This window comes from Chamaea fasciata, unplaced genomic scaffold, assembly GCF_029207755.1.
Source record: "Chamaea fasciata isolate MVZ Bird 193981 ecotype frontalis unplaced genomic scaffold, bChaFas1.0.hap1 SCAF_4, whole genome shotgun sequence".
In the NCBI taxonomy this organism is placed as follows: domain Eukaryota; kingdom Metazoa; phylum Chordata; class Aves; order Passeriformes; family Sylviidae; genus Chamaea; species Chamaea fasciata.
Genome location: NW_027094089.1, coordinates 40,079,934 through 40,097,690, shown reverse-complemented (window position 1 = coordinate 40,097,690; position 17,757 = coordinate 40,079,934). Strand labels below are relative to the sequence as shown.

The 17,757-nt window shown below is 37.9% G+C and overlaps 1 long non-coding RNA gene across 2 annotated transcripts; it reads left to right on the top strand.

Moving 5' to 3' along the window:
- Positions 1-13,385: 13,385 nt before the first annotated feature.
- On the top strand, positions 13,386-16,928 carry LOC136288882 (uncharacterized). 2 transcript variants are annotated; one of them, XR_010720625.1, is made up of 5 exons: positions 13,386-13,475; positions 14,431-14,576; positions 15,931-16,019; positions 16,488-16,565; positions 16,844-16,928. It is a non-coding gene; the product is annotated as an uncharacterized lncRNA (long non-coding RNA). The 2 variants fall into 2 exon arrangements; XR_010720624.1 differs by lacking the exon at positions 14,431-14,576 and having other exon boundaries at positions 13,390-13,475.
- Positions 16,929-17,757: the final 829 nt, after the last annotated feature.

Below are 17,757 nucleotides of genomic sequence, written 5' to 3'. Positions count from 1 at the left end.
TGCTTAGTACTGAATGGGGTGGGAGCACATATCTCTTTTTTCCAGGTCTGAACGTAAAGATGGTACTGATTATCACCAACTTCTTTATTGAACAACATAGCAGTGCAAGGTTTCTTTTGTATGGCATAGACCACCATGAGTGTTGACACCATTTCACTTAACTTCTCACCATTTAATTTTTTATTTTTTTTTTTACACACTGGAAATTCAGTGTGTAAAACACAAAAGCATGTAAATTCAGCAGATAAGTTACATTCAAATTTTGTGTCTACTTTCTTTTATTCTAGTTTCTATTCTGATTTGCTTAGTAATGCTAGCAAGAAGTTGGTATTTCAAAATGGAGAAACGAACTATTGTTTTCAATAGGTGCAATAGTTACTGCTTCAGACAAATAATAATAACTAAAGCTATGCTTTAGCACGCTTGCTAAAAGAAGCTTCCAACACTCAGTGGCACACAATGGGGAAACAAGAACATTACAATTATCCCAAAAGAAAATTCTTCAGTGATCAAACACAACACTTAATAAATTTCATTTTTTCTTCGGTTAAGTATACTCTACCTAGTCAAACTGAAAAAGAGTTTTTATCTCTGTGAGACAGCTGATATTCAGATGTTTTACTTTCTCTAGCAAAGAAAATCTAAGTTACAAAACATTCCAGAGAACAAATATTTTTCAGGAAAGGTCAGTTAAGCAACGGAAGTATTTTTCATTCTGAAATGGTTCAGATGTATTTTGTATCCACCTAAGCCAGTATAATGGCTTACAAGAAAAGAAACACAGCTCTCTCATACTTTAAAAATTTGACTTCTCAACTCCCAGGGACATGTACTTCATCCACAGGAGCATTCCTCTGTGGATGAACTTGCTGGAATATATCATAAGAAATAAAGTCTAGCCAAGTTGAAGTAGGGTGACATACCTATACTGTACTAATTCAGTGAGGCTCTAAGGCTGCGTAGTAGAAAGCATAATGAACTCAAATCATCCAGACTGAAATCTGTTGAGGTGGATAGCCATAACCAGGAAAAAAAAAGTTTCGCAACAGAAAACTATTTGACAATGTACTTTGCCACTGACTCCTTGATGGAAAAAAGCTGTGTTTTGTTTAAAATATGTTTACCTGAATTTCATATTTTATATATTGATGAGTATGAGCCAGAGCCACTCATGGACCAATTTCTAAATCTTTTCTTATGTTTAGCAACTTGCAAATTGCATGCAGTCCTTTCGATGTCACTTGTTTTTTGGTATGAAGTTACACTTCTCACATGTACGAGCACTGACAAATCGGATCCCAAATTATTCTGCAATATTGAACAAAATAATTAGATATACTAAGACAACCTTTCCAAGGATATAAACATTAGTTAAATATTTGACTTTGTTTTGAATGTTTTCAGCTGCATCTGTTGGCAAAAAAAATTTCTTTGGAGAACAGCCTTTTTTTTCCCGTGTGTCTTGCCTTTTTTTCATTAGTCCTTAGGCTGCTGTTTGTAGAAAATAACCCACACTTGCTTCCAAAATTCCCTCTTTCCTAAATTTCAGGTTCTTCAGAAGCCTCACACTTCTTTTATTTTCAATATTTCATAAGTGCAGAGTTTTGAGGGAAATGAAGAGCAAATAAAGGGAGAGTTATATTTCTCTATTCCTTTTGGTGTTCCATATGCATGTATTAACAGTGACTTTTATTAAAACTTTTATTGATTCCTGTGTTCAAATTCACTTATCTTTCCCAAGAGTTTCCAAAGTTCTTTCAAATGTCATCCTTTTGATAGAGTTAAAGAATAAGCAAGGTTTAGAAATTCCAGGAATATATCTGTTTTCAAGTGTAATGGACTCTCATCTACACAATAAACCAAATCCTTTTGAAATTGTGGTGTTGGAAACTGTATTTGTGCTATGGTTTCAAGTATGAATAACTCACAGTTCTAGTAAATCTTATAAGATTTAAAACCTGACTGAATTTTCATTCATGTTCCGAGAGAGGCAGGGTAATATTATCCTTTTATCATCCTTATTGAACACACACTGTCAAGTTTTGGGAAAGGAGGGGATAGTTTACTTATCTAACTAACAGTTTTTCCACAGGATGTTCATATCTTCTAAGGGCTCAAATTTACTGAGTTCCAAGCCCTGTTGCTGGGCAATAACACAGAGTAAATCACAAAACCTACCCATATCAAGGCTGATATTCTTGTGTAGTAATGTCTATTCCTGTAGGAAATTGTTTTCTTTCAACCAAAGCTACAAAGGAATCTGGACATGGACACTGTACTTAAATACTAGGCACCATGTCACAAAACTCTTTAGTGTGGAATGCAAAAAATTTATTTTCCCTCTCAAATTCCCACAGAAATCCACAGACTTTCTCATGTACTCTTCTGATAAGTCTTTCTTCAGTTAAGCATATCTTTTGCATTCTACTTGAGAAACAGCAGTAGTATAAACATTAGTAGTGTTTTCCTATTTAATATGCATGAGTTTATTTCAGACTGGCCAGATTTCTTTTCTACACCTATGTCTCCTCTTAACTAAAAATAAAAGGAGGACTAGCATATTTTTATTTCACAACACAATAAAGTTGTAACTGCACTAGTAAAACTCTTCTATTATGTTAGTTTATTAAGATAATGGTCACTTTCACCACGCCTAAAAAATCAGCATGTTGTTTTCTAACTCCTCCTGTTTTATGCCTGTGTGCACATTTACATCCACAAAGATTCATTCCCTTTTGCAATAGTCCACTGTAATAAAACTGTTAGAAAGAAGAGACAGACTGAATCAGGTTCCTGGATTTTAGAGAATTCTTTTATTCCCAGCTGTTCTTCCCTTTATTCTAGATCCAAGCTGGTTAGGTTGGGGTTTTTTGTTTGTTTTTGGGGTTTCTTTTTGTCATCGATACCATTCTCAACAAATAGTTTGGCAAAAATCAGATGACGCATTCTCATACCAGAATAAGGTTTGTGGGGACTTGATCCTAGACGAGTATCATGTGCCCACCAAAGCTGCTCTAACCCTCCCCTCTTCAGCTGGGCAGGGGACAAAAAATGAAAGACATAAGACAAGACAGATACTACTCACCAATTATCATCATGGGCAGAACAGACTGGGTTAAATTATTTCCAGTCAAAACAGAATAGAATAATATGAAAGAAACCCAAATCTTAAAACATTTTTCTCCAGTCCTTCTCTTCTTCCCAGGAGTAATTTTAGAGTGATAGAAAATGGGGGTTGTGGTCACTACATCACATATTTCTGTGGAGGAGGAGGAAGGATTCCCCACACTTTTTTCCTGCTCCAGCATGTGTTCCCAGGTGTATGAACTCCTCCAATGTGAGACTTTCCCAAGTTCGTCAGGAACCACTCGAGTATGGGTCCCTTCCAGGGTGCAGTCCTTCAGGAACATCATGGGTCCCCTGTGGGGTCACAAGTCCTGCCAGGAATCCGCTACATTTTGGTCTTCCAATGGCATCACAGCTTCCTTCAGGTAAAACTTGTTCCTGCAGGGCTTCTCCAGGGGCTGCAGGTGGATCTCTGCTCCCCCACGGGCCTCCAAGGGCTGCAGGGGCACAGCTGCCTCATTATGGTCTACACCAGGGGATGCAGGAGAATCTCAGCTCTGGCCCCCGAGCACCTCCTCCTCCTTCCTCTCTGGCCTTGGTGTGTGCAGGGCTGTAACTCTCACACCTTCTCTCTCTCTTCTCTCACTGCAGTTGCTGTTGGATAGGTTTTTTTTCTTGTTCCTGAATCTGTCCCCCCAGAAGTGCTGCCACCACTTCTGACTGCCTTGGACAGTGGCAGGTCCAGATGATGTTGGCTCTGTCAGGCACAGGGGAAGCTTCTGGTTCTCTCAGAAGCCAACCCTGCAGCCCCTCTTCAGTCACAACCCCAACTCCCTTACCACTACCAAAATTTTTCCAAGTCCAATACAAAATGAGAGAACATTATTTTAAATCTGGCTCAGAATGTCATTAAAAATAATTACTAAAGATCAGCGTTTTAAAGCAGTATGCCCTTAAAAATCTGTATCCTTGATACTGGCCAGGTAGGTCCCTAGACTGCTAATTTTCATTTTTAAAAACTCTTGCAGAACACTTAGAATTCTAAGAGATTGGAGGAAGGCTAATATTTCAATAACTAAAGAAAGGTAAATGGGATGACCTGGATAATCACTGCCTTGTTGATCTAGGCAAACTAATAGAATTACTCTGGTGGGACACAATAATAAATAATTGTATGCATAATTAAGAGCAAGGAACAATTGATTTGGAATTTGTGTCTTTCAAGCAATTTTGATACTTCTTTTGTTGGTTTTTATTGACTTGGTTTTTAAAGTCAGCAATACTGTTAGAATTATCTGTAAAATAATTTTCTCCTGGACCTAACATTATCTTAGGGTTTCATCAGCAATGTGGAAAAAAATACTATCATTATTCCAGCTTTGAGAAAAAAAGTGTATTGGAGAATAAGTAAAGAGTACCTTATATATAATGGTCTGAATTGTCTTTTTAAATTCCAAATAGGCTGTGTTTATGTGTGAGCAAGTGTGAAGTCATCTGAGGGGAGATTATATGTAGATGGTCAAGGATAATGACACATAAATATTACTGTAGATATATGTAGATATTGCTTAAAAGATTTTTGTTTGGGATTCTGTAAAAAAACACTTGGAAATGTGGCAAATAAACTACTGATCTTGAGTTCATAATGGGTGGCACAGAAGACTGACAATTTGAGACTGCAGAAAGACTGTAGTAATTGAGTAATAATAGCATTATATATTTTGCCTTTGGTATGTGTTTCAACATAAACCATGAATTTCTAGAATTCTAGAGAATTCCTTGATGTTCTAATTGGAAAAAAAACAAAATATGTAGAAAAAAAATTTAATTGTTTCTGAGGGATGAAAATAAATAGTAGATTGGACAGCATAGCTTATGATAGAAGAATCCTTGAGCTGAAAGTGAAAGCTTAGAGGAAATGGCTTGTTCATAATCTGGAATATCAATACGGGAAAGAGGAGCTTCAGAATAAAGTCTTTTCAATAAAGTGGACAAGAAGAAAATGGCATTCACCAGCTAAAAGCTAAATCTAGGGAACATCAGCTCCAAACGAAAAGTACACTTTCAACAGTGGCTCTGAAGGGCACTTTCTCATAGCAGTAGCAAATTTTCTATCAGTGGAAAACAGAAATGGATATTTGCAGCTATACTAAAAGCTTCTTCTGGTTCAAAGAGGCATTAATTCAGCAGAGTCCTGTTATGTAGGAGAGGAGGCCAAAAACGATGGACATAGTGATCTCATTTAGCTTTATTGTCCACCTATCTGTTAAGTGCATGCAACTTTAATGCTGTATAATTCCCATAAAATAAGAATGTCATCTCTTCACACACACATTTCTCTTGCTTTGACTATAGGAAAAGAAATCTAAAACCTGGCCTCTACTCTGTTCCTTGGTATCTGAAGGCTGGAAGCTTCATGTGCCCTCCTTCCGAACAGTATTTTTCTCCCTGAGTACTTTGCCTTTCCTAGCCGAGGACATTCAATTTACCTTAAATTAGACAGATATTCTATACACTATGTTGAGAATGAAAAGAATTTTAGGAATGTATATAGGCTTCTATGTTACCATATCATCCTTTGTAAATTAACTTTCTTCATGCTCCTGTCCCGATCATGCACTCACTGACCTGCTGCTTAGTAGAAAACTAAGATTTTAGCCATATTGTTTCTGTTGTAGCATAAACTCTTGAGGAGGCACTATGAGACATTAAATTAGAGCTAGCTGCTTATTTTACATCTTACCTCTCAGAGTTAATGCTGATTTATGCTCAGAGTTCATGCTCAGAGTTAGTGTTACTCAGTAACAGTCTTATCCTCAAAGGGTTAATAATCATCATTAGTTCCTTTCAGCAATACCTCTAAGACATTTTCATGACAGGGGTTAAAATTCACTGGATTTAGTAGCAGTAAAGGACGGGTCTTGAGGGAGTTCATTCTCAGTCTCTGAGGCAGAGGGATGGAGAGAAAGGTCTCCTACTGAACAGGGCCATCAGAGTGCCTCTTCAAGGACCTGAGAGCTCAGGGGAGCTAGGCTATGGCCACAATGAGCTAGGCAGTACAGGCTGGACAAGGCTGTACTGTGGTGGTTTGTTTCTACAGCCCTGGAAGAGGCAGATATAAACAAGTTCTGCTCTCAGATATAATTCCTTAGAAATTGTCTGTAATGGAAAGTCCATGGTGCTTTTTGGGGTGAATTTCATGAATCCCCATATCTCCCTGCTATGGTTACCACCCAGAGTGCCAGAAAGAGTTCTGTGGGGAATATTTGGGAGAGCTTGGCCTTTACAGCTGTAACCCAACACAGAATATCCGTGCAATAATGCTGGAAAATCTGAGCTGGGAAGACGCCTTGGCCAGCCACACTCAATTGCAAGCAAATTTTTTGTGTATCTGGTGGAATGACCTCTGGCCTGCCCTTCTGCAACAGAACATGCTGTTTCTCACCTGCTGTATGGTGTAACCAGTCTACAAACATAGATCCTGCAACCCATCACTGTGGAGAGATGTGTGCTGTGCTGGCACATGGCCTTCACTATGCTTGGTCATAGTCCTTAATAATCACATTCTCTTCTAAGCAGCTTGAGCAGTTGGGTTTACAGGTTTATGCAAGGCTGTTCCATCCAGTTGGCCAAAGTGATCTTTAATTAAGCCAAGGACAGCCGTTTTATTATAAGGGATATTAGAGTACTTCTCCCTCTGTTCAAAGTGGTCCTTGAGGCCCTTGAGCTTTCTTTGGAAAGAGATTCCTGTGCAGCTTGTGGTCATATCCTCAGGAGTGAAAGGAAAGGAAAATGTATCTCATCTCCCCTGAAGTGGGAGGCAGAAGGCACTTGTACATTTTAACCCTATTTTTATGAAGTTCATCCTGATCGCAATACAAAGCAATTGAGAGACCCCTTGCCTGGCCTGTCTGGACACAACAGTAAGGTCCCTGTCAGTGGGTTGCTACCACTTGCTGTGGTGAAATGTCAGCTGAAAGGTCTTCTGCTCATTCCTGGTTTCCATATATTCAGGTTGTTGCACGCTTAACTTGTAACCAACACCCATTCAAGAGCTGTTTGGGCCTGGACCAAGGGAAACAGCATCACGTCCAGTGCAGCTATTGCAGCTTCAGTGGGCACTCTGTGTCAATATCCTCTGTGGTGGTCTGGGGCATTGCTCCCAGAGGTACATGTTTGCTGGAGGTAACCAAAGTAATCCCAAAGACTGGTCACTCATGCAAACTGTGATGACAGCTTTGAGGAATTATGCCCTGATGGATTACGCACAGTCTTATAAAGCTCTTGAAAAATTAAGCAGTACTAACCTGTATTCCCTCCAGGCTCATCAGTCCTCATGTCCTGGGTTGTAGTATAGGATGTGCACAAAGTATTCTATCACCATCTTCATGAACTGTTGAATCCAGGTGGGGCAGTGTTTTCCCAGACCCCCTCCCTCTGGGCCATTAGCCTCTGTTAATGGCCCATCAAATGCCTTGCCCATGACTCATAGATAACTCCCTCCAGGAGCTATCTTTGTTTAATGGGCCATCAAGGACCCCCTGCATGACTCATCATCCTATTGTGAGATACTCCGCCCGGAGGGAGGAACCAAGCATTCTCACCTGGATACAATATAGGGTTTGGGACAGTACAGGGGGCCTTTACCCACTGGATTCCCAGAGGACCAGAGCTACCAGACCTTACTACAGGATCACTGCTTCAGGAAGACCACCTCATCTGGACTGCTTCCATCACTCTGCTCAGGTTGTATTCTGACTGTGTCAGTAGTCTTTTTTATTATTGCATCTATTTTATTTTACCTTCTTTCCTTTCTTCCTATTAAATTGTGTCTCTGACTTGGAGCCTCTCATTTGTTTTGCTTTCAAACCACTACACCTCATGACTGGTGCTGTGGCGCTGTGTCCTCCTCACAAGAATGCAGGATGCAAGACTGCTCCTTGAGAATGAATTAGCTGGTGGAGCTGTGTTTAGAAAGGATGAGATCATTACCCCCTCCAAACACCTTTTTTTTTGTCTGGGCCAGAAATCCTGTTGTCCAAGGGCTAACACAGACTTACTTACACTGGGCAATGTCTAACATGGTTCTGTGCCAACTTCAGATAGGCAACTTCAGAACATTCCTAATTGCTTAAAATGAATTGTAGATTTATCAAAAATCCTTCCTTCCTTCCTTCCTTCCTTCCTTCCTTCCTTCCTTCCTTCCTTCCTTCCTTCCTTCCTTCCTTCCTTCCTTCCTTCCTTCCTTCCTTCCTTCCTTCCTTCCTTCCTTCCTTCCTTCCTTCCTTCCTTCCTTCCTTCCTTCCTTCCTTCCTTCCTTCCTTCCTTCCTTCCTTCCTTCCTTCCTTCCTTCCTTCCTTCCTTCCTTCCTTCCTTCCTTCCTTCCTTCCTTCCTTCCTTCCTTCCTTCCTTCCTTCCTTCCTTCCTTCCTTCCTCCCTCCCTCCCTCCCTCCCTCCCTCCCTCCCTCCCTCCCTCCCTCCCTCCCTCCCTCCCTTCTTCCCTCCCTCCCTCCCTTTTCTTGTTATGTCCTAAAATTGTTACTAAGGGAGTTCATTCTAACACCTCCTCCTTCTGACTTCAAAAATTACTGGGAAGGTCATGTATAGTCCTTACATATACTGTGAAAAATAGCAAAGTGTATAAGAATCTCCTGGCCCATGGGTAAAACTGTTGAAAGGAAAGGCTGTAAAAATATAGTGTCAAAAGATCAAGTGAAACAATTTTCTACATTATGTTTAAGTATGTTTTCATCAGCTGAAAACTCATTTTGGACACAAAGTTTTTTATCTTTTTTAATTAATAAATAGTTCTTCTGATTGCTTCTAGTAAATTTAGAGCATAATGATTTACTTAACTGACATAAAAATAGTCACTAGATTTAAGGAGGGTAACAGAAGTCTTATGACTCTCAATTCATATAATTTCCATATGCCAAGGCTTACAACTGTAGTATTCCAGTGTACTAGTGCTATCTATTCTTAAGCAGAGTTAATATTGGTCTCCTGACCTTCCTTTAAATTTATCATGTTGAGCAGGTTAACCTACCACTTCACTGCCTATCTTTTAAGTTAACAAAAAATAGATGTTATTTCCAGTCCTAAAAATATATTTGAAGTGAATCAACAGATGACTTGTTACTATGTTTTATTACAGGCTTGGACAAGTATTTTAGAACACTTCTTATCATGCTGGTTAAATATATTTTATTTTAAAAGAATCATATATTCATTTTCTTGGACTTGCACAAACAATGTTTAATAGTGATGTATTTTTGAACAAGAGATTTTTGAGAATATATTTACTAGTTATAGTTCTTTTAAAATCATTAGTTACAGAGCAGTCTGTTAATGTGAACCTTGTTCTAAATTAATTTTCTTTAAATATGAATGGAAAACCTGATTTTGGTTTCTTCTAACAAAAACAAGTCCTACTATTTTTAATTACTCAACCACAACATCTAGTCTAAATGGAAGCTAATGTTTTTCAAAGTAGTTTAGCATGCATAGGCTAATGGTAAATATTATGAATTAATGATCCTGCCAAAACCTTATATTACTTCATCTTCATTAGCAGAAGCTAATAATGAGAAGAAAACAAACAAAAAAATGTTAGCAGTCATGTTTGCTCTGCCTTAGGGACTTGTGATGCCATAAGGTGGTATCACCAGGTGCCTTCAGAACTATTTCATAAACACCAATGAAAAATTCAAGAATTAGAAATAGCACCACTTTTAAGTATTATCTGAACAGAAAAGAGAAATCTTTTGTAATACTTACCTATCCAAGATTATAACCAATTACAATTAAAGCCAGCAGCATAAAGTCACAGATGTTTCTCTGCTAGCTGTGGTACTGGATCTTTTCACACAGCGGGGCTGGAGTCCAAATTCCTCAGCTTTCAGAAAGCCAAAAATGCATAATATTATCTAGAGTTCTGTATCCAGAGTACTATATATGTGATGATTTTGTGAATACAAACCCCAGTAAAATGCTAAAATGGATGACAAAGCAAGTTGAGCTTTACTCCCACTGTAGTACAAGAGCATCAGAAAAGAAATTATTAGTTTCCTAAGAAACAGGTATTATCTCTTTCATGGTGTTTGCACGTAAGCATGAATGCTTGAAATCATAACGGGTTTATCATTCGGATGCAGGTATGCTTTATATATCCTTCAGAGTGGAACATCTTCTTGGGCAGAAAATTGATATGTATACCAAATTAATTGGGTGGTTTCATGAATCATGGAATGTAACCCTGTGAAGGCAATTGTACAGGCTAAATGGTACGATTTCTGATGCAAATACCAATTTTTATTTTGATACTATTAAATGGTTTTTGGAAAGATAAGGGGTGTATATTTTAAAACTTATAATGGGTTTTGTATTGTCCCGTCAAATTCTCGTATAACCTGAAACTCTCTCTTTTCTAAATCTTCAGATAGATCAGATTTCTAATTGGAAAAATCCAAACTTAATTTGCTATTGAGAGCAAACATATAATTTTAATAAACCAATAAATATTTCCTCTGTTGAAGTTTATGGTGTAATGGCTAGTATATCACTGCATATTGCACATCTGCACTACAAAATGGGAAATTAAATATAAACTGCATTTATAGTAGGTAGAAGTATGGAATTGCAGATATTCATTGGCTAACCAAAACAAGTAGAAATTAAAGACAGCAAATTAAATATTACAGAGGAACTGTAGTCATAGTTTTTCCAAGGGAAGAGAGAGGAGGTGTTACTCAGAATATAATTACATAATTCAAAATAAATTTCCAGAAAGAGCACTTATCCATTCAAAGTCTGGAAGTGAAATGTAACCCTATATCAATGTAGCCCCCTTTATATCAACGTATTCAAATAGTGCCAAATGCAATTTATCACAAACGCTTGTTACGATACCTCAAAATCCAAGCTTTCTCAAGTTTGCTACAACCAGATTGACCAAGTAATATATAAGGATGCACTATGGAAAAGAACAACTGCTTTTGGAACAGCTTTTAAGCTACCAGGGTTTGTACTTCCATCTGTTGTGAATGGATTCAAAACCATTTGACACTGTAAATATGTAGTTGGTAGTAGTTCATGTTGGAATCTGAATTTAGAAGAAATACTAAAATTGTTAATTATGGAGTGACGAAATTAAGGCTTGCAGTAGAAGCAGAAAGTTGATACTGTTTTCTGGTCTTACCAACAAACACAGAAGCAGAAATTTCATTTATCAGTTTGGGTATAGAAATCTTACAGAGCACTCGGTCCTGTTTTACCAGGCATTCCTGATCTCTTCCTTTGCCTGGCAGTATAATCATGAATACAGTCTGTGAATGAAATATCAAGTTTGGGTAACCAGGAAAGGCCATCGGTCAACTTTACTGGTTGTCTGGTCGAATCATCTCAGGGAAGCTGGGACTAGAAAAGAATGCTGCCAAGGTTTATTTAGTAAAGTTCTTGTATCATTTGCGGCTTATTCTGAGCAGTGACAAATCCTTGAAAGAGATGATCAACAAGCCTGTTCTTGATTATCCCTTGAGGATTCTGATTAACGATGTTCTTCCTCATGGTATAGGGGATTTCTGTATGTTCTAGAAGAGCTGCCTATGCTTCTTTATCTGGAGAGACACTTTTGCAAATTTAAATAGCAAATTTTTGGGGTTGCAACCTCAGACACACAACCATGGTGCAAGTATTCTGGAAGGCAGTTGTACAAGTAATCCTCTCCTTTCAGACTTAAAAAATGAGTCTCAGTTTTATTTTGTTCTTCTAGTAACTGCCTCAAAGTTTTCTAAACTATTATAAAAATCAGGGCCAACAGGGCTTTGACTGCTGTTTAATTCTTGAGAACATACTTGAGAGTTCCCAGAGATTTTCTGAGGACTTGTCTCTTGTTTATGAGTTTAGAAGCTGTAGTGCTTGGACAGGGAAGATAATCGGTCTCCGCTGCTTTTCCTTTAGTGTGAATTACAGCATACAGCATATACTACTGCATATGTACAAGGCATAGCTACAGCATGGCTGTGAAGAGATGAATGAGCTTCGAGGCTCCAGATAAGGACAAATAGCACAGCACGAGGGCAAACTGTGCTAAAAGCACATGTGCTTATTCTAACCTAAACTTGATGAATTCAGATTTCACTCCACAGCCCTGAGTGCCGTCATGTTCAGTATCACATCCATCATCTTGGCTCTTGACAGCTGTGATGCAGTTCAGGGCTGTAGCAAGAAGAACCTGGTTATCAAGTGTGCCTCACATTGTTCAAGAGTACACTTTTTGGGTTTTCTAGGAGAGATCTGACTTGTACAGTGAGATGCAGAAATAATAGAAAAAGAAGCTATGAAAGCAGAGTGGCACACAAAAGGAGTCCGTTGCACTCCTGCAAAAGTGAACTGAAGAGGGTTCTTGCAGTCTTGCAGGGCAGAGTTCAGTTTCTGTTATGTCAGAAAATTTGCTTCCAAAGCAAGAGTTTTGGCAGTCAGTAGTAGAAAAGGATGGCATTCTTTATAAATACTTAATATACAGACATCAGATGTAAAATGCTGAAAGAAAGAGTTTATTAATTAATGTTGCTCATCAAAAGTGAATTCAGTATTTCAATACACTATCCAGAGGTAAATCTGCAACATTTGGTAAAATACTCTTTATAATGTACATAATTAATAATAATTTATATTATTTCTTTAGAGAATTTTTTTCTTTGAAGCTAAAATTGCCTATTTGGGACTACTAATATTACCAGCATAAAACAGCTGGGGAAATCATGAATTAACCTCAATTCTAATGCATGCAATTTTGTACACTTGTAATGGGGATGTGATTACTCTGATTTAGACAAAGATGAATTGAATTTTATCTAAATGTTCTCTTGCTCCAGATGCTACAGAAAAGTAGTATTGATTTGTCTTGCAGATGGATGGAAGCCATCACAGCAGCTGTGACACCTTGGGAAAACCTACATGGCACATGTAATTAAATCTGACACAGATATAAGATGAGAAAGCATTATGGTAACATGAAATGTTACCTTCCAAGAAAATCCATCCTTTGATGATGGATACATTTGGAAGGACCAAGTGTGGCATGTTTCGGCTCATAAATAGATTGCTGTGGCTTTTAAACATTTTAAGGTCCACTTTGGGAAGACAGATTATAAGAGAATAGTGCTGAAGGCAATCTCGCCCCTGAGGATTTGTAGCTGTAATAATCACCAAAGAAGGGGAACAGCCTTGCTCTTAATAGGTTACAGCTATGTCTGATATGGATAAGGATGATATGGGTGTTATAAAAGAGTGGGTTAGGTGGCCAGTAGTTAGTTGGAGATTGCTGGCTGTGTCCAAGGAAGAAAGTTGAGGAAGAAGGCTGGAGTCAGAGCTGTGTGGAGCTGCTTGTGGAAACTCACAGAGAGAAGGTAGTACTATCAGAACTGTAGGACTGATGCTCGCTGCCGTTTTTGCCATTGGCCATTTGAACCTTCCACTGATCAGGGGAAAGGTCTGAAGGTTTCATTGTAGGATAAAAAACTGATGGTGTCAGTCAGCTTGTGTCCACCATCCAGGGGTGCCAAGCAATGACACCGGCAACTGGTGCCCTGTGTGAGAATGAGCACTGACAACAGTCAGTCCACTGCTGTGTGACCAGTTCTGATTTTGTTCAAGTTTTAAGTCTGGCAGATGCCTGTATCATAGATATTGAGAAGCTAACAATAGAGAAAATGCTTCAAGAAATTTTCCATTTGGTGAGGTATGTTGAACACAGAGATTGATGGTTTTTTGACAGCATAGTGCAAAATGTTGGTTACACTGATGCAAAATCTGACCCAATCAATGAATTAAATGCTTTCTGATTTCCAACTTTAATAGTTTGGTCAGTGTACGCATTTATATGCTTTATGGACAGTGCATTCAAAGATTTTGAAAAACTGAAATATTTTGTTATCACAAGCACTTTTTTTAAAATTTACACATTTAAAAAAATATATTTCTTTTCACAGACTACATTTTTGAATTAAAACTTTGAATGCTAATCAGAGCAACAGTAACTTTAAAGTCTTAAATCCTTTTATGAATTTCAGCTTAAAAGACTGTTTTAAGTTTCAGATCAAAGGAAATGTTGTGTTTGAACACTTGCCCCCTTTGCTCTCGAAAATATTTTTTTCCTTTTCAAAGAAACAGATTTTTTGGCATTAGGATACAACTTGTCTTCTTGGTTAAGTGAGAAATTATCATCTGCTATCTCAGTTTCTCCCTCCCTCTAATTCTCTGATGATAGTCTCCTCTTTCTTGCCAGATTTTGCTGTACTATCATATGTTGGGCTTGCATTTTAGTTAATTCTGGTTCCTACCAAACTGGATTTTTTTTTCCAGTGGACTCTGTGCACTTTGGGAATTAACTGATCAAGACACAGCAGTTCTGCTTCAAGTTCGCTAATAAACAGCCAGGAATCAAGTCAGTTTTGTAAAAAACACTCAAGTTGCTGACAGATGCCTCTACACGTATAGTTACAAAAGATGTGAGTTAAAAAATGTATCAATCTGAAAACTGAGTAGATCTTACTCATCTACAAATCTTGGTCACTGAACCTGCCTTTTTTCTAGTGGTATTGTATGTCTGATTCCTTCAGAAGCTTTGAAAATCTTGATCAGAGCAAACACCATATTTTTGCATTGATATTTTTAACTTCACCACCTTGCTTATATCATGTATCCTCTAAATTCTCATCTATTTTATCTATTTAAGTGTAAGTGGTGTTTCACAGCTGATATTCTGCCCCAAATTTATAACACAGTCTTTTCACTTCTATGACTATGGTAGTCATTGAGACTTCATTCAGAATGTCTTTTTAGTTAGGTATAAGCTATTGTGTTTTATGATAAGGCTGAACCTAATTAAACCCAAAGCAGAAAACTGTTCTACCATTTCTGTACTGGTGATAGTCTTTGAAGTTATAAACTAGAATCCCAAGTTTCAGATACTTTAACACATTTGAAAACAACCTTTGAACATCCTAAAATACTCAAAATGGTTTCCTTATCCAAGTGCTTATGGCATTGTCTAAAGTCATCAAATTGAACATGACAGTTATTTTAAAATATATCTGACCCTCTGAAAGATGAAAAATTATTTACCTGTAAAGAAATCTTTGTGAGTTTGTGACATTTCTTCATTTTTTCCCATTTGAGACTTTTAAAAGTTTAGCTCAGTATGCATCTGTTCCACTCACTGAATCACAGTAATGATATTTGGTACATCAATATTTATTGTTTTCTTAGAGCATGTGTGTTATGTATACATATATTCTACAAACTTTTGTTTGTAAAAAACATGAAAAAGTGCAGAAAGTGTTTTTTAAACTTTTCTCCACTTTATGGAAATAATATTTTTTAACAATTGAGGCAATAAGTGGCCACTTGCTCTTCCAGTGAAGTATGTGCATAAAAGTAAGGATATTTCTATAAGTGATGCAAAAATATTTTCTGAGGTTAAAATATGCCAAAGAAAAAAGTATGCTACCTGTTGTCACTTATTTAAATTAATAAACAGATATCTGTGAGCTGTTTTGGTAGGTTAATGTCATCTTATTACCCTTCAAGTTAGATATAGAAATTCATTCTGACATAGTAGTCCAAGACAGCTTTAATTTTTCATTGGCAGCTTTCCATCTTAAAGTTCTCTGGGTTGTTGAGGCATAAAATATTGCCATAATAAACACTGAAATCAGTTTCTTATCATATACATGTGCAGAATTTCAGCTGGAATCAATGGAGCTTCATTGTCTTCACTATAAAGTCATTTTGCTAAAGCCAAGTTTAATTATTAATATTAATAATGTTTTGGTTTGTATCATTATTCTGTCTGACCACCAGTGATCTCTGGACCTAGTGGTAGATGAGACTGCTACTTCAATAACATCTTGCTGTTTGCAACTGCACTTTTAGAGAGAGAGAAGAAAACAGTGAGTACTGCTACATTTGAAACTCATAGGCATTTTCCTAAGTGGTTAAAAGTATTTCCACGGAGAAATGCTCAGTTGTCATCAGTGTCCACAATTGTTTGGGTATAAGAGATCTGCCTACTGTACTTACAGCTACAAGTACTTACTGCAAATAAACAGTCTCTGTAAACAGGCGCTGCAGGCTCAGACCATTTTAAATATGTCCTTTGTAAGAAAAACTACCTGAAATAATTAAAACAGTAAAGGCACCTTTAGTTTTCTTTGCTAAACACATGATAGTAATAGAAAATACATACATACTCCGTATGTGTTGTATTACTAGTATTCTAGCACGCTGTATTTGTTACGATCCTGTTGATTTATCCCTATTTCTAGCTATGCTAGTTTTTCATGGAGGTAGAAGAGGGAATTAAAAATCTTTATAGGTTTTCTCTGGCTTCTGAGGCTCATTCTCACTTTTTCTCTTAGACTCTAGAAAAGAGGAAGAAGCTCCCTCCAGTATTATATTCAGGCTTGGAGACCTGCAAAGAAGTCACTTGGCTCAGTGTAAGGATCAATGGTCAATAAAGCTGTTTCTATATATAGTGCATCAATATATGTGTAATATATGCAACAGTGTATGCATTTCAGTTACAATGTATGTAAATACATACGTATATGTATGTATAGAAACATTTTCATAGGTGGTAGATACCTGTGCAAACTTTAAATGACTGGAACAATAAACTGTCAGACAAGTTCAAGGGTAAATATATTATTTGGAACAATGAGAAAACCTTGCAATTCAAAGTATTCTAAGGTGTGACCCAACTATTTTAACACAGGTGTCTACAGTCATTTCAGAAGCTCTAAATAACGTCTGGCCTCCAACACCCTCTCCAGAGTAATGCAGGTCTCCTAAAAGTCCTGCATCATATGTGCCAGCCTTGCAGATGTATCTGAATACAATCTCTGTAGTGGCACTGCAATAGATGCTCCAGGCAACTGTGTTTAACCACTGGAGTCTGATCTTTTCCGCAGACCTGGAGGTTCAATAGTGCATGCACATTTAAGAAGGCTTTTGCCATTCAAATGGAAAGCAGTTAACTTACTTGCTCAATGTATATACTTATGCTGATTTTTAAAATTTATCTGAACTTCTATTGCTCTGTGTGAAAGCTATTTGTAACAAAGTAGTGACAGATGAGAGAATCATTGCATTTAGCCCTCTGTTGGTATGCTTAACTTGCCTGTCAATCTATGATGTGAGTTTAAAGTGCATCCAACCATGTCATTGCATTTATGTTTCCTCAAGAAGCCCCCAGAACTCCATCTTAGGATCTTAACTTTCATTGCTTTCAAGGAAAGGCAAGAAAATTGGGAAAGCAGCTTAGATGCTTTTGCAGGATCACACTGTGACCAATGCATGTCTGTGCAGAGCATAACTATCTTTTCCCTTCTCATCATGTGCTAGGCCATCTAGAGAAGTAACTGAAGAATGCTGCTCCTGATTTGGTGTGGGGGGGGAAGATGTGGGACCTGTGTGAGCACACATGATCTCTGGCTTCCTTCCACAGTCCTGCTGGCAGCTGTCTGGTGCCTGCAAGGATGGCAAAAGGCTTGTATCACTCACACAGAGCAAGGAAGGAAGCAGAAGGCACAGTGTGACTGAATTTTCTACTTGGGCATGGGGTGGGGTGTTTCTCTGCACACAGCACCCTCAGCGTTGTGCACCACTGTCACAACCCCACAGTGAGCT